The sequence below is a fragment of the Dipodomys spectabilis genome, unplaced genomic scaffold (genome assembly GCF_019054845.1).
Source record: "Dipodomys spectabilis isolate Male_0828 unplaced genomic scaffold, ASM1905484v1 ptg000266l, whole genome shotgun sequence".
In the NCBI taxonomy this organism is placed as follows: domain Eukaryota; kingdom Metazoa; phylum Chordata; class Mammalia; order Rodentia; family Heteromyidae; genus Dipodomys; species Dipodomys spectabilis.
The window spans coordinates 1,443,558-1,466,313 of NW_024870943.1; the positions used below are offsets into that span (position 1 = coordinate 1,443,558).

Here is a 22,756-nt window from a genome sequence, read left to right on the forward strand (position 1 = left end):
ACAATACAGTTGACACAAATAAACCACCTGGGGGGGTTGGGCGGCGGGAAGGGGAGAAAGGTGGGAGGCATGTGGGGATGGGGTCCCCATGTCAGCAACAAGAGGCAGTGACCCGGATGCTCGATTCTCTCCCTACAGGGCAGGAGTGCCGCCTTCCTCCTGGCTGCTGTCCATCCCACTGCGTGTCCCTCAGCCTTTGGGAGGGGGCCGGGCGCCATCTCCCCAGGCAGCTCAGGGAACGTGCGTGTGGCCAGGTCTGGGATCAAGCCAAGCACAGAGAGGGCTGTCAGAGACACACTGGCTCCGTGAGGGAGGATCTCAGAGACTGCTAAGACGAGGGTGGGCCAGAGGCTGGCACTGAAGGCCCAAGCACTGGCTCTTCTTCCAGTATCAGGCAAGAGACAGAACTAGAAGAACAGGAATGGGCCAGCTCAGAAGCCCAGCCTGGCCCTCTTGCGCCCCTGCCCAGGCCCCACCACCCTCTCCCCATCCAACTGCCTGTCTGGCCCCCTATCCCCTGCCTGGCACTGCTACCCTCTGGCCCTCCCGGGCCCCTGTCCGTGCACCACCACCCCTCCTACCTGCCACCGCCCGCCAACCCCCAACTCACCCTGGTCAAGGCCTCCTGGGCAAAGTACTTGATGGCCACATCCTGGTCCTGGGTCAGCTTCTCCAGGACTGGCTTGACCTCGCTCTTCAGGGTGCTGGAAGCAGAGGGGAAAGGGCCAGACATGAAGCTGATGGGTCCCACAGCTGGGAACTCAGTTCAGGCCTGGCCACCCCCTGGGGAATTACAACTTGCATCTCCAGATGACTAGCGATGCTGAGCCATCCTTCCCCTCCCTTCCCTTTACATCCCCCTCCCCAGAAGGCTCACCACAGCCAAAGCTGACTCCTCAGTCTACAGTGAAGCCGACACTGGGAGGAAGCAGCAGGCAGCAGTGGCAGCTGAACACAGTGGTGCACATCTGGAATCCCAGCCACTGAGGAAGCCCTAGCAATAGCTAGGCGTGGTGGCACCCGTTATCCTAGCGGTGTGAGCAGCATGCACAGACCAGGCAGCCTGGGCCACACATGCACTCTGTGAAATATAACAAAGGCAAAAAGTGCTGGGGGCATGGCTCAAGTGGCAGAATGCTTGCCTGGCGAGGTCAACCCTCAGAATCACCACAAAGGAAAAAACAGTGTAGCTGGAGAGGAGCATAAGAACAGCGAGTCCCAGCTCACCTGTTGTGGAGGATGGGCCTGATCTTCTGCAGGGACTTGGCCACATTGAAGCGGACGTTGGCGATGGGGTCCCCAGCCAAGTGCACGATGGTGGGCAGCATGTGCTTGGTGGTGATGTCCTGCCTGCACACCTCCGACAGAACCTGGCCAAGCATGAGCACACGATCAGTACAGGCAGCGCCTGGCACCTGGGTCCGGGTGGCGAGGCTACGCCAATCCTCACTGGCATGGAAATGGTGTGCACAACTGACAACACCTCACCGCGACTATGATTTACAACGAGTTCAACTCTGAACACCCAGCCAACAATGTGTCTCACACCAGCTCACCCACACCCAGGCCAAGGGTGCCGGAGGCCTGGAGCCCGCCCAGCTCCAGAAGTGTACTGCTGGCCCTGGCCTCCATCCTCTCCACTCCCAAGCTTGGTTTCACGGTGGGGCCGGCCGTGCCCCTCCCCTGGCAAGCTGGCACCTGGGTGCAGGTGTGGTGCGGGCCACACTTATGTTTATGCAGAAAAGGGTGGTCATGCAGTGCAGGTTGTTGGGGTGTCCGGAGATAGCTAGCATCTTGGGGATCATGGTGGCATGTGCCCACTCCTTCCCAAACTTCTCCATCAGCTTCTTGAGGTTGCTGGTGGCTGCCTCACGGATGGCATAGACTGCAAGGGTGACAGGAAGTCCATGGGGGAGTTTTAGAGTGGGTCATGGCTCAGTGCCAGCCTTCCCCAGGGTTCCAACAGCGGGGGGCAGGGCACAGACAGAACAGCTGCGTGGCCCCACCCACTGGCTGCCAGCTCCTTCTGGCAGGACTCACCGTGGTCCACCAGCCATGCCATGCACAAAGATTTGAGTTTCCCGTCAAAGAATTCCACTCCCTGCCATAGGAGAGGGGGTGAGGGAGTCTGGCCTGCCTCCTCTCCCCTCCCCACCATACCAGGCATGCCCTGGATCATGCACCATCTGCCCAGCAAGCAGGGGCATGTACTCGATGATGGTCAGCCGCACCCGCCACTTGGCATCCTCGGCTAGCTCCACAATGGCGAGGAGCAGTGACTAGGACAGCTGCCAGATGTCGATCACCTTGTTCACGCAGTCCAGGTTGGAGATGATGTTCAGCCGCAACTCCGGGCACTGTAGAGGATGGCGCTCCAGTGATGCCTGGCCCAAGGTGGCCCAGAGTGGGGGGAGGGGAGTGCCACCCCACAGCAACACCCTACAGACCTTCCATCTCCCCAGGGCCACTGCCCAGCCCCAACCTGTCCCCAGGGACACAGTGACAAGACCACATACAGAGCCACACTTAAGTGATGGAGGCTTGGGCATCATATGACACCTGCAGTCATTCTGAGAGAACTTGCAGGAATCATGAGGAAAAATAACACAATGGGAGAAGAAAGGTGAGCCCCAGCTCTGCCCAGGACAGCTGTGTCAGGACCCAATTGAGGCTGGAGCCAGGAGGGCGGAGTCATGGCACTTGGCCCACCAGTACTGAGACTTGCCCCTTTCATTCCTGTCACCTCAACTCCCTCCACTGACATGAGATCCCACCAGAGCACAGCCTTGCCTCCAGGGCAAGCCTCATCCATGCCATGCTCCCACTATCCAGCAGAGCTGGGGCAAACACAGCAGGTGCTCCATGACAGAAAGAGTTTGAACTGCTTCTGCCTCCCAGATTGTGAGCTCTGATCAACCCCACACATACATGCTTACCCATCACACATCGACTCATCCCTCAGCTCAGAAGCCCCCCCCCGCTGGACTCCATGATAGCCATCAATCACCTTGGCAGGGGGCTAGGGGATGGGAGATTCACCTAGTCCCTCAGCTGGGCCAGGAAGAGGAGCAGGAGGTGCTCGAGGGTGTTGTCTTTGCCCAGGATGGGAGAGAGGCCCATGATGACGGAGGCAGGGCTGACTTCACCTATTGGTTGGCATCTGACACCAGTTCCTGGGAGGGAGAAGGGAGGGAGGCCCCAGGTGACCTGCTTCAGCCTTCTCTGCACATGATTGACAGGGGGCATGAATGTGGGCTGCAGGGTCCATGCCTCCATCTCCTTGGCTGCAGCCTGTGACCCAGGTGCCTGGGGCATTTCCACAGCCTGTTCTGTGCCCTCTTTCCTGTCCAGCTGACTCCCTCCGCCAAACCAGTTACCTTGATGCACGGTAAGATCTGGGTCATGATCACGATCTCCCGACAATCTGCGGAGAGGTTCTTGCAGAACTCTGCGGACCAGGGTGCGTGATGAGATGGAGCCCACTGCACCTCCACCCTAGCCCCCCTCCTTATGCATGGGCCATGGGCACCCACCTTTCACTTTGTGGATGGCCACGGCCCTCACCTCGGCCTCACAGTCCTTCATCAGGTTCTGGAAGGCGGGCACCAGGTCTGTCTTGGTGATCTCAGGAACCACTGCTTTCTGGAGCTGGAAACCCAGAACCAGGAAGAGACGGGGTGTGTGGAGTGAATGGGTGTCTGGCAGCCTCTCTCAGCTATTGAGGCCAAAATCTAGGTGGAAGCAGTGCAGGTGTGGAGATGGGGCAGGCTGCTCTTCCCAGAGCCAGCCCTCGTCTCCAGCAGCGTGCGCCAACACCACAGACCTTAGTTCACATTATCCCAAGTGGGGCTTTCTGTGACCTGATCCACAAACATGCCAGCGATGCAGAGTCTCCTGCTTTTACATTTATACTAAAATATAGTGTGCTGAGTCACTAAATGGGCAGGGGAGCTAAGGAGAGACTCTTCAGAAGAGGGAAGAATGGCAAAGAAACACATGAGGAAATGCTCATCATCTCTGGGCAGCACAACAACCCTGAGATTCCATCTTAATCCAGTTAGATAGGCCAGCATTGTGAATTCGAACAAATGCTGGTGGGGATGTGGAGAAAAGGAGCCCTACTGTGCAGCTGGTAGGAATGTGAACTAGTGCAGCCACTCAGCACAGCAGTCTGCAGGTTCCTCCAAATACTACACACAGACTTTCCCTCCCACCCACTCCTGGGCATCTACACTGAGCATCATGACAAGGACACCTGCACACCCATGTTCACTGCCACAGTACTCACAATAGCCAAGATATGGAAACAGCCCAGATGCCCCACAGTAGATGAGTGGACCCACAAAATGTGAACAATGGTACTTTACACAGTCATTGGGAAGAATAAAATAATGGCATTTGCAAGAAAATGGATGGAACTAGAACAAATCCTGAGAAGTGAGGTAAGTCAAGACTGGAGATTAATGGTGCACGTTCTCTCTGATATAAGGAAGTTAGATCTAAAATGCACTGGGATCTGACAAATGCCACAGGATTCCAGAGACTCACACACAGTGAGACCAAAGGTGAGTAGTCTTAGGAAAGAATCACAAAGGCCCAATGCCTAAGCGTCTCTTCATATTTATATAAAATATATAAAACAAAACCCAAGATGTGGAAACAAAATACACATATATTTTTTGGTTTTAGCTTTTGATACTTCTGTGTTCTTTATCTGATAAAGAGTCTGTTCTCATGTTATCACTGGGAGGGTACAGGGAGGGAAAAAGGATAGAAACAAAAGTGCATCCATGGACCTCACAGGACACCGATGAATGTGAACTGCACAACTCGTGGGTAGAGATGGGAGGGAGGGGCTGGGAGGGAATGAGAGAACAGCGGACACTCACTGTACAAAAGGAAATGTCCTCATTCTCTGACTCATGCATGCCATTGTAATCCCTCTGTATATCCCTTCTATAATAACAGTACACATGTACAAAATAGGCTGTGCACAGCAGCTCACACCTACAATCTAGCTAGCTATACAGGAGGTGGAGTTAGAGTAAAGGAGTCCAAGGTTAGCTTAGGCAAAGGTGGAGATCCTAGCTGAAAAATAAATCCAAAGTGTAGGGTGTGCCTCAAGAAGGGGGGCATCTGCCCAGCGAGCACAAGACCCCAGTTCACAGCCCTAGTTGCCAGTATGAACACACGTCTGGATGAATGTGTGCCTAGTGACTCTGCCTTTTCTTGGTTGCCAGAGATGCCTTACACTTGCTCCTGACCATCGCTTGCTCCGGACCACCACCAGAGCCGATGGGTCCTCACTAAGGGCACACACAAGGGTAGCTCCCCAAGGGCCTCATGCTCTTTTACCAGTGTAACTGGTATGGAGTGCGAGTGGGCAGTCCTGTTTCTACCTCAGCTCCTTGTCTGTCTGCAGCTTCTAATCCTGGGCAGGACAAGAGTCTCCCTTGGAGCTCAGGACAGAGAGCTTCACTTTCCCACCTTTCCAGGTCCTTGCCGTGTACAAAGCAGGGCGAGTGACAGCTTCCCAGTGTGAATGTGCCCCCCTGACCCTGCCAAGATCCAGCCCTGGCTTCTCTGCCCAGGGACGTCAGGCTGCCCGCTCCCATGCAGGACAGACACGCGTCCCTCTTCCCTTCAGCCTTGGCCCTGCCTGTGCACTGCAGGCCTCACGCACCTCAGTGAACTTGTCGGCCACCATGGAGCGGACATGCCAGGACCTGTCCTCGGCCACCTGGCGCAGTGTGGGCATCACCAGGGCCCCCAGGTCCTCCTGGGGCAGAAGCTGGGCAATGTTCACACTCATATCCACCGCCAGCAGCCGCACAGAGACCTGGGGAGCAGAAGGAGTGCTGAGTGTCCATGGGGCATAAGGGCAGAGGGCCCAGTGGCGGAATGGGGGAGGGGGAAAAGGGGGGAGGAGGAAGGGTGGAGCAGGGACCCACCTGTTCATCAGAGGCTAGGTTGGAGAACATGGGGATGATCTCACTCTTGACGTTGTCTAGCTCTAGGACCTTGGCAAACTCCCCCAGGTTGGAAGATGCGGCCCGTCCCACCATGGGGGTGTCATCTGAACAGAGGTTTTGTAAGTACCTGGGGATCTAGACTGGTGCTGGGCAGGAAGAATTCAAGGAGCCAGGAGAGATCAGAGGGCGTGGACCCTTGGGTGCCATGGTTGTTTCCCAGGGCATAGGAGGCTTCACTCAGGATAGGAGGAAGAGTAGGAGGGGGGCCTTTGGCCAGGGCAGACAAGGGAGCAGCAGGTACGGTTACTGCGCATTCATACTCACATGGGAGGGGGAGGGTACTGCCACTGAGGCCCAGCAGGTGAGCTGACCTGAGGGGACAAGACAGGGGCAATTGGGCAGGTGTTGGCAATGGAGCCCCAGACTCACTGGTAGAGCTCTCCTTTCACAGCGCTGGACACTCACAGGTAGCAGAGGGAGAAGAGGCCGCAGGCCAAGGTGTGGGAAGTGAACCAGGTGCCCCCCGCCAGCCATTTCACCAGGGGCATGAAATGGGCTTCGAGGTCAGAGGGCAAGTGCTCATGGGAGATGGCCCGCAAGGACTCCACCGCGTTGTCCCTCAGCACTGTCTCCTCCACCGTGGCCAGCGACTCCAGTGGGGGCTGCAGGGGCGGGGGAGGGGCGGGTGGCACTGATGCTCTGCTCAGTCCTCCAGCCTTGAGGCCATCCCCCTAGACAGCACCCAGCCCCCCTACCAACCCTGCTCTATGGCTCCTGTCTCTGCTCCAGGGATGAGAACAAGGACCCCGCATGCCACTCACCAACAGGCAGTGCACGTACTCTGGGCTCCCCACCAGGCCGGTAAAGGTTCCCAGCTGCTCAGCCAGGGGAGAAGGACCTCATCCTCATCATAGATGGTGTCTATAGGGGCAGGGCATTCCCATCACAGCCCACCCTGGGACCCCGGCACCCTGGGATCCCGGTCCCAAGATCACAGGCTTGCTGTCAGTACCCACAGTTTTCCATATGGCCAGCACAGAGAACAAGATAGGAGCTGGGGATGGGTGGGGGAGCACTGAGTGACAGGACCACTCTACACCCCTCAGGGAGGGGAGACTGAGTCCCATCCTGTGCAACACTGTGGAAAGCAGATTTCCTGTTCAGGTCAGCTCACACTCTCAGCACTGTTCTCTGCCAAAAATCCTTTTCTATCTGTTCAGATCGGTTCAGCTACTGCCTCCTGGAGACTTTGCAGGCTGTCCCCTTCCCCCAGCCTGCCCCCAACCACAGGACCCTGTGCCCGGCTCCCACCCAAAGACAGGGTCAAGCCCAACCACAGTCTCAGGCCTCAGGCCTGGGCAGGGCAGGCCAGGACACCGGCGATCTCTGGGATTCTTCCTTTCTGACCTAGGACTCACCACAAGAAGCGCAGCACCCAGGGCTCAGAGCACCACCTCCAGAACCCTGAAACTACACTGCTATCCTTTAAGATGCGAGCCTGGCATTTTGCTCTACCCCATGATCATGCTGCAGTAATCGCTTACAAAACCAATCCTGCATGTTCTGCTGGCATGAGGCTGAGGCTTCTGCTTTTCTGTCTGGACAGCACCACCTTTTCCCAACGGACATGGCACCTGCCACATGCAACTGGAGATGTTCCCAGGCAGCAAGTCCAAAGAAGGGACCTTACATCCCTTGGAGCTCTGAGCCCCATGTGTCTAGATACCTGGCAGCTCTTGGTCTGAAGCTTCCACATTCCCCCCATCCCAAGCCCCAATTCTTTCCACCAATGCAGGCAGAACATTGTCTGATGAGACTGTCCTCCCAGCTGACACTTAGGTGTTAAACGGACTGAACGCTCTCCATGTCTCTAGTACGAGTCACACGACTGTGTCCACCTGGCAGAGCCCGAAGCAGGTCTCAGGCTGGGAGTCTCACTCCGGGTCTGCGGCTGCTTTCCAGCAGACTTTCAAGAGGACATCCTGCCTCCACCTTTCTCTTCCTCAGCCTTCCCCTCAACGCAGTCCTGCAGTACATAAAGCTTGTCTACCTGCCCCTCAGCCTCTGTACCCCATCATCTAGGGCCTCTGCCAAGGGCTTCTCTTATTAAGCAGAAGCCATCTCCAGGCATCCCCACTGCACTGGGCCCCACGAGTACCCACCTGTAAGGAAGGGGAGGAGTTCACTTCAAGTCCTTTCCACTCCAAGGGCGAAGGCGATGGTGGACAGCTTCTTGATGCTGTTGAGGTGAAGCTGAGGAGAGAACAAGGAGGGACAATGTCAGTAATCCCAGACTCAAGAGAGCCCCACAGTGCTGGGAGCAGATGCTCAGCACACCCACCATGCCCTCCTCTGACCTGGAGCTCACAGTTCAATAGAAACAGTGCACTTTCTGAGTTCACTTAAGATCAGACACGCTGCCCACCACTGGCTACTACACCACATACTCCACTTAGTAGCAGCCACAGCCTAGCATGCACGCATGCATGCTCTGGGCCAGGCCCTAGACAAGGCACACACACCTGCGACCTCACTGAACCCTCAAAGCAATTGTACAAGGTGCTAAGCTGGCTCACAGCATCAATCCTGTGAGGCACAGCATAAGGCAGAACCTCTGGCTAGCTCACAGAAGTAAGAGGATGGCTGGCGGAGCAGGCATTTAAACACAAGACTTGTGGCTAATGGTGATGATGAGAGAACAAACAATAGCATAGTATTACTACAAAAACAAAAGTCAGGTATGCTGATGCACACCTGTAATCCCAGTACTCAGTGGACTGATGTGGAAGATTTGTGACTTCAAAACCATAGTAAAATCTTTTCTCAAAATAACAATGACAACAGAGGGGCAACCTCAGCCATGTTGTGGGCAACACCATGGGTGAATGGGAACCTGAGACTGTACAAGTGGTTCTGGGTGCCCAGTTTCTGGCTCATTAACTCCCTCTGGAATGCAGGCCATAGAACCTGAGCTTTGTTTCTGAAGAGGGCCATGGTAATTACTGTGCCCAGCGTTTCCATCTCAGAGCCATCGCAGCAGAATCCTGACCAGTGTCTGATGGTACATCCCAAGACACATTATGGAATGGGTTCAGCCCCACTTGACAACAGGAGGGCCACAGGGTGCAGGTGGAGCCACTGCTAGGCTCCCAGCCTGGCCTTGTCAGCACCCTGTCACACCCTTTCTGCTTGATCACACTTTGACACAGTCTTCCCCGTCCAATGAAGTCTGCATAAAAAAAAAAGAACAAAACGAGAGGTTTTGGAGAGCTTCCAGAGAGCTGAAGATGTGAGAGTTTGTGGAGTGTAGGGAGTGTAGGCAAGACACTCGGCTCCCGGGGCATTGCCATACACATCTTTTCAGTAGCATCCTTTATGGTGAACCCATGAGGATTTGTCCCTGGTCCTGATTCCTTTGAGCTGATCAGCTGCATGTGGGGGCAGAGTCAGAAACACAGCAAGCAACCTGGGCCTTCACATCTGCAGCAGGGGAATTAGGGTGAGAACTGAACCAAATTAGAAGGGCCGGGCTGTGTCTGCTGTTGCATAAGGAAATGCTCTGGTGGTAGAGCACCAGCCAGTGAGCAAAAGCATCAGATACCCAGTTGAAGTTCTAATCTCAGATAAAAAAAAGAAAGAAAAAAAGGAAATGCTTGCTTTCTACTGTGGAGAAACGATCACACAGAGGGCACACTCTGGGAACAGAGGCAGGGGGAGGCTGAGGATACACCCATAAGCCCAAGAAAATCAAGAACCATATCTGGGCCTGAAGTGAGGAGAGGAGCTCAGAGTGGATCCCCATAGTATCTGTGAATGTAAGCCATTGGGTGAGGCTATTTCCCAGCAGCCCCAGAGAACAGGGGCATCAAATTCTCGTTGTGTGTTCACATGAGGAGAGAAGCAGCAGGGAGACCCTCCCTCCTCTGAGGAAACCAGGCTGGGAGCAAGGGACACCCCCCTAGGCCAGCCTGTGTATACAGGGTCCTAACCCCAAAGCTCCAATTGCGACCACTGCAGTGGACTGCAAACCCTCCCTGTGTGCTTCTCCTGCCTAGCTCCAGTGCATGGAAAACAATGACATCACATGCGCTGAGTGCAGTGACATCGCTGAGACCAGCTAACCCTGGTAGGCCCAGAAGGCCTCCTCCCCCAGGGCATGGCAGACCAGGAAGCTGCACTGAGGTGAAGAGTAGGCCCCACATCCCGGGAAGGCGAAGAGTGACTGAGAGCTTCCCTGCAGATGAGCCTCTCATCAAGGCATTATGCATCTCTTTGGGATCACAATGGAACTGATGAAGAGTTAGGTAAATAATGCAGCTGAGCTTAGTGATGTGCACCTGAAATGCCAGCACTGAGGAGGCTGAGGCAAGAGGATACTAGGTTCAAGGCTAGCCTGGACTACAGAGTTGAGACCCTGTCTTTAAAAGCAAAAAAGGGACTGGGAAAGTGGCTCAGTGATAGACTGTTTGCCTTGCATGCAGGAGGCCCTGGGTTTGATTCCTCAGCACCACATAAGCAGCAAATGCCTGAAGTGGCACTGTGGCTCAAATGTTAGAGCCATAGCCTTGAGTTGAAGAGTTGAAGGACAGTGTCCAGGCCAAGATCAAGCCTCATTACCGACCAAAAAAAAAAAAAGAATAGAAAATGAGGGGCTGGGAAGTAGCTCAGTGGTAGACTGATTGTATTGCATGCATGATGACCAGAGTTCAAATCCTCAGCATCACCTAAGCAGAAAAAGCCAGAAGTAGTGGTGTGGCTCTAGTTGTATAATGTTAGCCTTGAGCTGAAGAGCTGAAGAACATCACTCTGGCCCAGAGTTTAGGCCCCACAATGGACAGAAAAAAAAAAACAATAGAAAATGAAATATTTAGGCATATTCTCAAGAATATGTAGGTCCTTGAACACCATATCTACTGTGGCACTATTCACCACAGCCAAGAAACAACCCAGAAGCTCCATGGTGTCTGCAGAGAAATGAGTGAAACTGAACATGGTCATGTGGAGCAAAGTCAGCCACGTTTAGAGCACTGGAGTCAGAGGCCTAACTGTGGATGAATACATAAAGAAGATGTAGCCTAGTCAGTCAGTGCTGGAGTCCCCGGCCAGAGGCGTGATCTTGAGATTCCACCCCTCCGGGTGCCTCTGAGGACCTTTCATCAGGATTTTTCAGTCTGAGGCACAGTTCAGTGTCCAGGATGATGAACGCTGACATGGATGTTGATGCTGAAAATCAGATGGAACTGGAGGAAAAAGCACGACATGAATCAAGTGTTGGAACTCCAACACACACTTGAAGATCTCTCAGCAAGAGTAGATGCAGTTAAGGAAGAAATCCTGAAGCTAAAATCAGGAGACCACGTTTTTGGACAATATAGAGAAAACCTCATGTCTGCTTCTAGTGTTTTCCAAACAACTGACATGAAAGGCAAAAGAAAGTAAGGGATTGAGTTCCCCTCTCATTTACGGAATTGCTGCTTCTCTCTCCCTCTCTCTCTCCTTTTCCTTCTCTCCATCCCTTCCCCCGCCCTCCTTCTCTCCCCCCTTTAAAACCTGGAAAGATTCCAAACGTTACAGTATCTTTGTTTGTGGCTTCATTGAATGTTTATAAAAATAATTTCAAATCTAGGCAAAATTAACTACTTAACAGGGGACTTTCATGAGTCTGGGTATTATGTTAGTCTAAGAAAATGTGCAGATGTGTTGTAGAGACTTTATAATTAGAATTGCATATATTTATGAAACTTGAAAATGAATGTTTTTTTGAATTTGCTTTTATTACATGCTTACTTAGTAAGATATACAAGAAAATAACCATGTTGTGAAAATGTGACCAAAATCATGTACTGAATGCACAGCTGTATGTATGTACCTGTTCACCATTGTGTGCCTCTCCTCCATCTGCCTCATCCTCCCCATTTACCTTCTCCTAAGTCAAGATAGTTTCACATTTGTAAAAGTGCTTGGAGTAGTAATCACCCGACAGTAATCTGATCTGTAAGTCCTGAAGTTAACCAAAACCTTGCCTAAAGTTTGTCAGTTGTACTTTCTAATAATAAGATAGGAGTGATGGTTTCTCTTTAACCATTTGAAAACAGATTTGGGCTATAAAGAGGATTTTAAGTTGAAACTAAATTATCCAATTGAGATCTGTTTAAAAACAAAAAACCAGCTTACTTTTGCGCCAAATAACTCACTTGCTATCTGAAAAGATAAGAATTTTGGTTATGGGCTGTGAAGGTGGCTCAGTGGTAGAGTGCTTGCCTTGCATGTATGAGGCCTTGGGTTCCATTCCTCAGCACCACATAAGCAAAAAGAAAAAAGCCGGAAGTGGTGCTATGGCTCAAGTTGTAAAGCATTAGCCTTGAGCTGAAGAGCTGAGGGACAGCCCCCAGGCCTAGAGTTCAGGGGCAACAACCGGAACCCCTCCTCTAAAAAAAAGAATTTTGGTTATGTATCGATTAGATGTAGAAAGTCTGGGAGGAATACATAGAAATAGGTAATGAATAATGTGATAAATGTAGCAACCAACTCCAAATGTTTTCACTCCAGATTTGTATTGTCTCTGGCACAGAACAGATTTCCAGTGAATATATATATATATATATATATATATATGAAAATGGGTTAAGTTTGACTGATCTTACATACACCACATGCTATGCTATTCCAACTCTAGGGTTTGGTTGCAAGGTTTATTTGTTGTACCTAGTCAATTAACTGTTACCAAATTCCTTGAAGAGTATACTGGTATTAGAATCACGAATGAGATAATTTTATTTGTATAATAATTGGTAAGCTCAGTATTTTTATCTCACTCTGTAAAGGCAACTAATTGGTTGGTAGAATTTTAGGCATTCTCATAACAATTTCTAAAAATTTAGTTCATAGATTCCATTTGGTAAACGAATCAATATCAGCGGTAATATTAAGAGATTACACTAGGAAACGAGATCCACTAATATAGCTTATGGTTATTAGATTTGAACTACTTTAATCATGGGATAATCTTATGTGTTAGTGTAAGTTTTCATAAATGACTTTAACTATATGAAGATGTAATAGTCATACTGCAAACATCCCTTTTGCATGCCTTTTGTGACCTAATTTTACAAATATTTAATATGGTGTTGCATTTCTGCTTTGCTGTTTAAGAAAAAGATGTTTCACACACACACAAAAGATGTAGCCTATTTTCATCACAAAGTACGAATAGGCCAGGAACAAGAAGGAAATCCTGTCATGTGCTGACACATGTGTAGAACTACAGATCGCTGTGGGAAATGCAAGAAGTCAGACACAGAAAGGTAAATGCATGTTCTTGAAACAGACAAAAACAAGGCAGAGGAATTGTCAGCAAGACCAGTAGGGTCCTGGTGAGGAATGGAGTCCATGCAATGAGGTAGACCAGAAACCCAGGGTGAGGAGTCACTGCTGATCCTCTCCTGAGCACAGTGACAAATTTCTGCTTCAAAATCACTGCTGCTAATGATGAAAATGAGTAGGGAATTAGAGAATGAAGCTACCTCCTCAGAAACGACCAGACATGAAAAGAGATCAACCTGCTTTCAGGAATATGCATGAAATACTTACTTCTAATCTCCAAATGGGGTCTCTAGGGATGAAAACATTTTAAGAAAAAAATGGCCATTATTGCCAAAGAAATTCCTGTACAGAATGTCTCATTCTTTTTTCTTTCTTTCTTTTGGGCCAGTCCAGGGGTTTGAACTCTGGGCCTGGATGCTGTTGCTGAGCTCTTTTATTCCAGACAGGCACTCTACCACCAGAGGGTGGAGATAAGAATTGGAGATAAGAATCTCATGGGCTTTCTTCACCAGGCTGGCTTTGCACCTTGATTCTCTGATATCAGGCTCCTGAGATTGCATCAGTACAGGGTTCCATTTTTCTTTTCTAACACCATATATGATGATAAAACAAAAGGAGACTGAGATGAGGAAGGCCGGAAGGTGGCTCAGGGGTAGAGTGCTTGCCTAGCATGCATGAAGCCCTGGGTTCAATTCCTCAGCAGCACACACATGAAAAAAGACAAATGGTGCTGTGGCGCCAATGGTAGAGTGCTAGCCTTGAGCAAAAGCAGCTCAGGAACAGTGCCCAAACCCTGAGTTCAAGTCTCAGAACTGGAAAAAAAAAAAGGGAAGAGGCACTTTGGGTAAGAATCTTTGGGGACACATGGCTTATACACCGCTGAGATTGTTTACAGTCATCTCGCTTCAGGCCTTAGTGTCTCTTGCCAGCCTACTGGGATCCAGGAGAATTAAGCGACTGCACCACTCCCCTGTCCCCTGGAGAAGCACCCACATGAAAGTGAAAAGTGTCTTGATAATTGTCACATGGGGGAAAAGAAAAAGTTTACTGAGAACTTGGCTTGCCACCCCAGGTGAAGGGAAAATCACCATTCCCGCGGGAGACGACCACAGCTGCCGCCCTCCTGGACCCCTATCTAAGTAGCCCACTGAAGCTCTGAAGTGCCCATGTGTATCTCAGAAATGACCCGCCCTGCCACGCACATCCTGAGAGAAGAGGCGAGCACTTGTGTTCACTGCCACTGGAAAGGCGCAGCCTGCAGGAGAGACCCCTGGTTCCCAACTCTGGGTAAGGTATCACCTTAGGATCAGGGATTCTGCATTGATCCTGGATGCATAACAAAGCCACAGGAAAGGATAGGAATGGGCTAGGACAGTGAAAAGAACTGGGGTTCTAGGCCCCCCACCCCCAAGCCCTGTTGATTCCTCACTTCTTCTTCCTAACAGAGTCTGTCCTGGTTTATGACAAGTGAGGAGGAATCCTGAATGTCCATGGGCTGGGGAAGATGTGTTCACATCAGCGACTCTAGAATGGCATTTGAACCTAAAATTGCCCCTCTCGTTATCTGTCATTCACCTCTTCCTTCACCCGCACCATCCCCACCACAGACCTGGTTCATCTTCATGGTATTTCTTCTGTGCAATATGGGCTCGGTGTTGAGGAAAGGGTGACACCTAGGACCCACGCCCGCAGCCAGTGTATTGAGGTATAAGTGCATGTGACCATGGGTATGTGTCACCCATGTTTCAAGTTTCTTCCTTTAGTTAGTCAGAGAGCTTGAACTTGAGTCTTGCCCATGTTCCTTGAACCCATTTTGCTCAAAGCTAGGCCTCTACCACTTTGAGCCACAGGTCTACTTCTGGTTTGCTGGTGCTTAACTGGAGAAAAGAGTCTCAGACTTTCCTTCTCTGAGCTGGCTTTGAATTGGGAATCCAAGGTCTCAGCCCCTGAGTAGCTAGGATTACAGGCTTGAACCACTAGAGCCTTGCTTGTTTAGAATCTTAGATCTGATTCTACAGAGGAGAAATGGAGCCGTCTTCATCTCAGAACCTGACTCACCTTCCTTTCATGCCATTTCTCCAGGCTCACCCATTTCCATGAACATGCCATCTTCCTCTTCTCCATGGATGAATAGAATTGGATTTTTCCTAATACATGAGATACATTAGGAAAGTATTTCTGGTGGTCTGAATGCTGGATGGAGAATGTTGAGTTCCCTTGGAACCATGCAGGCCTCAGTTTCCCAGGCCAGAGCCTCTGGATGAGACTCAAGGAACAGAGAGGATGGGAGATACCCATGTGCTTATGGGGGTGATCCTCTTAGGCCAGACTGTGGTTGAGTTTATGGGTAATTTGTCTCCTCTCTCCCATTATCTATTCCTTTCCTGCATGGGGAACAGGATGAGAGCCACAGACTTGATTCTTAGGCACTTAATTGTGGCCAACCTCCTAACTCTTCTATTTAGGGGTGTTCCCCAAACCATGGAGGTTTGGGGCTGGAGAATTTTCTTCAATGATGTGGGGTGCAAAATGTTCTTCTATCTTTGCCGAGTGAGCAGGGGAGTGTCAATGGGTAGCACTTGCTCCCTCAGCATCTTCCTTGCTGTCAGCATCAGCCAGGGGGACTCCAGGTAGGCAGGGCTGAAGAGGAGAGCCCACAAGCACATTGTCTCCACCATCTACCTCAGCTGGGGGGTCTTCTTCCTGGTGAGCATTATTTTTCTTATGTACATGACTGGACCCAAAGCGCATGACAACATGACGAGCTTAAAGTCCTATGGATACTGTTCTTCCGTGCGTCACGATCCAGCTGCTGATGTGCTGTACATGGCCATACTGTCGGTGCCTGATGTTCTGTATCTGGTGCTCATGCTCTGGGGCAGCACCTCCATGCTTTTTGTCCTGTACAGACACAAGCAGACAATGCGACACATCCAGAGGACGAGTGTCTCCACCAGAGCCTCTCTCGAATCCAGAGCCATCATAAGCGTCCTCCTCCTGGTGAGCGCCTTTGTCTCCTTTTAAACCGTGTCCTTCATCTGTCACATTTGCTTGTCTGTGATTTACAACCCCAGCCCTGTGCTGTACCTTATAGCGACATTTGCTATGGGCTGTTTCCCAGCCCTCAGCCCTTTCCTGCTCTTGAGCGGACACTCCACTCCCTGCATCCTCCTCTTCATCTGCACAAAGAAAAAAAAAGGTCCTCCCCTGAGGACCACCAATCTTGCATCTCTGCTGAACTTTGCTTGGCCATTCAACAATCTCCACACCTAGATAAAAGTCATCTGCTGAGAGATAGAGGTGTGCACACATGGCCACACATGTGCATTTGTGTGCTATATATCTGTGTGTGTGTTAATCTGTCTCTATTGTGCTGGCCCACAAAATTATATGAAAGTGGAAATGTTAGATTTTGAAATAATGCTTATTAGATCATGTCAACTTCTTCCAGAGAATCTGCCCCATTACCTGTTGGTGGTGTCAAGTTTAAGATAAACTGGTTAAACTCACCTAACATGTTTTCCTAATTCTATTGTGAGTCTTTTGATTTTTTCTTTCTCTCTTTAATAGTTCCCTATGCAATGAAGCAAATCATTCTTAAAGCCTTTTCTGTTCTGGAGAATAAAGTAGTTGGAAAGAAAATAGCAGCTGGATGGTGGTGGTTGATGGCTGTGTTCTGATTTCCTGAGGAGGCGGGATATAAGAATCACAGTTCAAAACGAGTCTAGGCAGAAAACTCTCTGAGACTCTTGTTTCCAATAAACCACTAAAAGAAAAAAAGGATGGAGGTGGTGCTCTGGCTGAAGTGATAGAGCACTACCTTTGAGCAAAATCATCCCAGGGATAGAAGAGATGCCAGAGTTCAAGCCCCACGATTGGCACAAAGAAGGAAAGAGAGAATGAGGGGCACAGATAGACAGATAGACAGAGACAGACCGAGGTGAGCGAGGGAAAGCCAGCAAAAAAGGAAGGAAGGAAGGAAGAAACAAAGGAAGGTAGGTAGGGAAGAAGGAAAGAAGGAAGAAGGAAAGAAGGAAGAAGGAGAAGGAAGCAAAGAGGAAGGAAGGAAGGAAGGAAAGAAGAAAGAAAGAAAGGATGGAAGGAAGGAAGGAAGGAAGGAAGGAAGGAAGGAAGGAAGGAAGGAAGTCCTGCTGGTGTAGCACTGACCACAAACATCAAGGCTCCTTCCTGACAGTTACTCCCTTAGTCTTGTCCGTGTTTATTTCTTATACATAATTTATTTTCACAACTGTTTCTTTTCCTGTGTGGTCTATGTTACATATCTCTAGACTTTCTGCTAATTCAACAAGGACATTAAGTGTACTTTTGAAAAAGCACAGTTTTTAATGTAAAGTTATTGTTGCAACACGAAGGCTCCTTGAGAAAGTCCCTTGCTTGGCTATTGTGACATTTCCTGCAGTGCTCCTCATGTCCCTTTTTGTGAGGCCACCTTACCACAGCATCTGGGGTGCAGGTCAGGGCTGCTGTGCTGAATGACAGGAGGGCCTCTGGTCCAGGGCTCTCCACCTCTACCCTTTTCTTCTCAGGAACGAATTTCAGGGTGACAGCAAGCCAGAAGTAGCACTGATGCCCTGGAGACAGTCACCAGCCCTGAACACAAAAGCTCAGGGACATGCCCCAGGCCCTGAGTTCAATTCTTGGGATGGGCACAGAAAAGGAAAGGAAGCAGATGGCAGGCCTGCCTAAAGGAGCCATCCAGGGACTATGACAGGTGATGAGTGGACTGTGGGCTCTGAGCTAGGCGCCTCCTCCTGATCCTGAAGTTCCCACAGCCACCCCACCACAGAAAGGCTTGAACCACAGGCCCTGCTGTCCCTGCACTCCCTCCCCTCACACTGGCTTTAGCCAGATTCCCTCCACGCCCATGCCCTTATGCAGCCAAAAGTCATTCCACCCAGCACACACATGCTGGGGTCTCCTTGGGGAGCTGTCTGGTGTCATTATTAACATCATACACACCTGGTCCTCTCCTGACCCCTGGTATTCCCGACCCCAGGGGTCTTCCCTGTCTGTGTTACCTTGGAGAGCGTGGATGTGGACTTAGGCTCGTAGCCTAGGGGCAGCGCGCACCCTCCACCAGCTCCCTGCCTGCTGAGGGGACGCAGGCTTTCCCTGCCCCCACCCTACGCCCTCTTCACACCAGCTCCCCAGGAGCACCCCACCCTTCACCCACCTCACACTCTGTCTTGAGCATGATCCAAATCCAAGACAACCCACGCCCCGTGCCTCCCTTCCCCCACAGCGCTCAGCAACGCTCCACGCGCTTTTCCTCTTTTTTTTTTTTTGGTTGGCCGTGGGGCTGGAGCTCTGGGCCTAGGCACTGTTCCTCAGCTCTTCAGCTCAAGGTTAGGCTCTGCACCCCATGCACTCCTGCAGTCCACTGGAAGCACAGCCTTCCGTTTTCACTCTGACATGCAGCCCTCCCTGCACTCGTTACTTCTGGAGAGTTCGCACATTCAGGACGTCTCTCTCCATATTTGTCTCCTCCTTTCTTCCTGAGCACCCTCAGTTCTGCGCTATCATATTGTTTCCTGTCCACTGTGCCCTTGCCATGTGGTGTCCGGACCCCCGACTCCTGTTAACCTACGCACACCTGCCGGTCTGAGCTCACAGCAAGCTCCTGACTTGGCTTCATTCACAGCGGCACCTGGTGACTATGGTCAATATGAAGGAGGGATGAGACATGCTGGGCAGGACGAACTCGGAGCCAGGAGAGATCACAGGGGGTGGACCCCTGGGCACCATGCTTGTTGCTGCCTAGAGTATAGGAGGCTTCACGCAGGATAATAGGAAGAGGAAGAGGGGGGCCTTCAGCCATGGCAGGTCAAGGGAGCAGCAGGTAGGGTTACTGTGCATTCACAAACCTGTGGGGGGGGGAGGGGACTGCCACTGAGGCCCAGCAGGTGAGCTGTCCCGAGGGGGCAGGACAGGGGTGGTGGGGCAGGTGGTGGCAGGGGAGCCCAGGACTCACTGGGGGAGCTCTGCCTTCACAGCGCTGGACACTCCTGGGTAGCAGATGGAGCAGACGCCACAAGCAGTGGTGCGGGAGGTGAACCAGTTGCCCCCCACCAGCTGTTTCACCAGCAGCATGGAGTGGACTTCGAGGTCAGAGGCCTAGAGCTCGTGGGAGATGGCCCAGAAGGTGTTGGGAGCTGACAGTAAAGTTTAAAGGTCATCTTGACCCTGGTGCTCACTTGTAGGCACATACAAGGAGCTGGCTTTCTTGAAAAACACCAGGTGCCTGGAATTGCTTTGCTATGTCTGCAGAGTTTGTTTTACTTTCTACCAGTTGACCTTGTCCTGTTTTTACTGCACTCTGTTTTTACTGAAATTTTCCTTGTTTTTCTGGACTATTGTAACTTTATGTTACCTCTTGACTTCTAATTGTATATATTAGGGAAAGTTAAAAGTAAACGATGTTGCAGTCTTGAGCTGCAGACCTCCCGACCGCATCCTTTGTCTTATGTCTTTATTTTTCTGCATCCTTGCCCCCTAATTCAGGATTCCCTTTTGTTGCCTGCAGGCTCTGGTAAGTGACGCCCGAACAGGCACCTGAAAACCTGGCATCAAGGCAGAGGACCCTGCTAAGGTAAGAGGATGTGTCTGGAGAAAGAGAGCGGGTGATAGTATAGTCGGGAGTAAGAAATTATGGGGGCAAGGTAACAGCTGCACATTATATGTGCAGGCTCTTTAGGGCATGCTTCAAGCTCGAAGAGTGAAAGTTGGACAAAGTCAGTTAGAGAGTTTCTTTTGCTTTGTCAAGGAAGTATGCCCCTGGTTCTCAGAGTAAGGAATCATTAGTTTAGAAATTTAGCAAACAAACAAAAAAAAAAAGGACAAAAGGATTCAGGGACACTATTATGCAAATGGCTTGTAAGTTAAAACATTGCTGCTTTGTAATTGTCTGGTATCTGTGTAGCCTGCAGGTTCTGTATTGGGGTTGGCAAGAGTCTTAGTGGACGCGCTATAAGACAGCCAACTGGGCCAGTGGGAGACGTCCCCCGGATCCCCATCAGGGTAAACTATCCACTTGTGGGGACATTTGGGTCCTTCCTTACTCTGGCACTTTATGTCAGACAGTCTACAACGCGCATGCTGTAAATGTGTTTTGTCTCAATGTTTATGTGTATGTATTTTAGAATTCTTGGAATGTTTCTTCTCTCAGATTCATCCTCATGGGAGAGCCCGGAGTAGGCTGGCTAACACCCCCTCAATATCTGTTTCTCTCTAGCTCCTTCTTTGTTACTTAGACTTTAAACTGAACCCTTTTTCTCCCTTTCACTGCCACCTCCTCCACCCTCTCTGGATCCAGAAGTAAAGGAGTGGTGAGGGGTGAAAAACCTGGAGGATCTAAAAATAACTTAAAAGGGCTGGCAGGGAGAATTCGCAGCCTGATGAAACTGCCACTGACCACCTGCAAGTGACACCAGCAAGATCTTAGCCTCAGGCCTTGGCCCAGGGGGTCTTAGTGTGGGGGAGAACCTGTCAGTCTGAGGGGAGGGCTGCTAGGGACTTTTTTCACTTGCCCCAAGATGACTGGGAATTCTCCTCCACCTTGGAAGGCCCCTGGGTCAATGTTTGCAGGAATCTAAAAGAAAAATCCTCCGCAGGTGAGTAAAGGGGATTCGAGTCCCCTGGTAAGTAGATTGGAGTCCCACTTGTGAATTGTGGTGAGATGTCGCGCCATTCACTGAGACCTGATTTTGTCTTTGTGGCCACTTGTCTGTCTTGTTCACTCAGTGTATTTTCTGCTATGTTTTCTGGGGTAGGGATAAACTGGGGGCCCATTAGCCCCGAACTCAGCCTTTGGTTGTTGTCTTGTCAAGTTCTGTTTTAGAATTGATACCAGTTTTAAATGTACATACAACTGATTTTGATTTTTTCGCGCTTTAAGATCTGTGTGCATTTTGTATGTGTTTGTGAACATGTTCAAAGGAAAAATTATCAGCATGCTGTAACAATTGGGCAAGTTTAAGTTTAAAATTCAAAAGGTTATGAGGTTTGGACATTACCAAAAATTTTTAAGAATTTTCCCATTGTTTTAAATGACTTTTTAAGGATTTTTTAATTTAGAAAATTAAAAATTCTGGTATTTTAAAATGCATAAGTCCCAAAACTAAACCAAGATGAGTTAAACCAGCTTAACAGGCCCATATCAAGCATTGAAATAGAAACAGCAATAAGAGACCTCCCAGCTAAGAAAAGTCCAGACCAGATGGTTTTACAGCGGAATTTTACAAGGCCTTCAAAGCAGAGCTCACACCAATACTCCTCCAACTCTTCAATGAAATTGAAAGAGAAAGCTCACTACCGAACACATTCTATGAAGCTGTCATAACCCTCATCCCAAAACCTGGCAGGGACTCATCAAAGAAAGAGAACTATAGACCCATTTCTTTGATGAACATTGATGCAAAACTTCTCAACAAAATTTTGGCCAATCGACTTCAACAATTCATCCAAAAAATCATACACCACGATCAAACAGGATTCATTTCAGGGATGCAAAGCTGGTTCAATATACGCAAATCAATTAATATTATTCATCACATCAACAGGAGCAAGAATAAGAACCACATGGTTATCTCAATAGACGCAGAAAAAGCATTCGACAAGATCCAACACCCCTTTATGATGAAGGTTTTGGAAAAATTAGGAATCCATGGAACATTCCTCAATACAATAAAGGCTGTATATGACAAACCTACAGCCAGCATTATACTCAATGGTGAAAAACTACAGCCATTTCCTCTTAACTCAGGAACAAGACAAGGATGCCCACTCTCTCCACTTCTCTTCAATCTAGTATTAGAATGCCTAGCTACAGCAATAAGACAAGATGCAGACATAAAGGGGATCCAAATAGGGAAAGAAGAAATAAAACTCTCCCTTTTTGTAGATGACATGATCTTGTATTTAAAGAATCCCATAGACTCCACTCCCAAATTACTCAAGCTGATTCAAAACTTTGGCAAAGTAGCAGGTTATAAAATTAACCCCCAAATAACAATGGCTTTTCTGTATGCCAACAATAAGAAAAGTGTGGCTGAAATTAGGAAAGCAACTCCATTTGTAATAGCTCCACAAAAAATAAAATACCTCGGAATTAACTAAAGAAGTGAAGGACCTCTATGATGAAAACTTTAAAATCTTGAAAAAGGAAATCAACACAGAACTTAAAAAATGGCAAAACCTCCCATGCTCCTGGATTGGAAAGATTAACATCGTGAAAATGGCAATACTTCCCAAGGCTATCTACAAATTCAACGCAATACCTATCAAAATTCCACCCTCATTCTTCAAGGAAATAGAAGAGGCAATCCAAAAATTCAGATGGAACAATAAAAGACCCCGAATAGCAAAAACGCTCCTCAACGGAAAGAACACTGCTGGAGGAATATCAATACCAAATTTCAAACTCTACTATAAAGCCATAGTAA

General features: G+C 49.7%; 1 pseudogene; it reads right to left on the reverse strand.

Moving 5' to 3' along the window:
- Window positions 1-328: 328 nt before the first annotated feature.
- LOC122125537 lies at window positions 329-15,012 on the reverse strand (annotated as a pseudogene).
- Window positions 15,013-22,756: the final 7,744 nt, after the last annotated feature.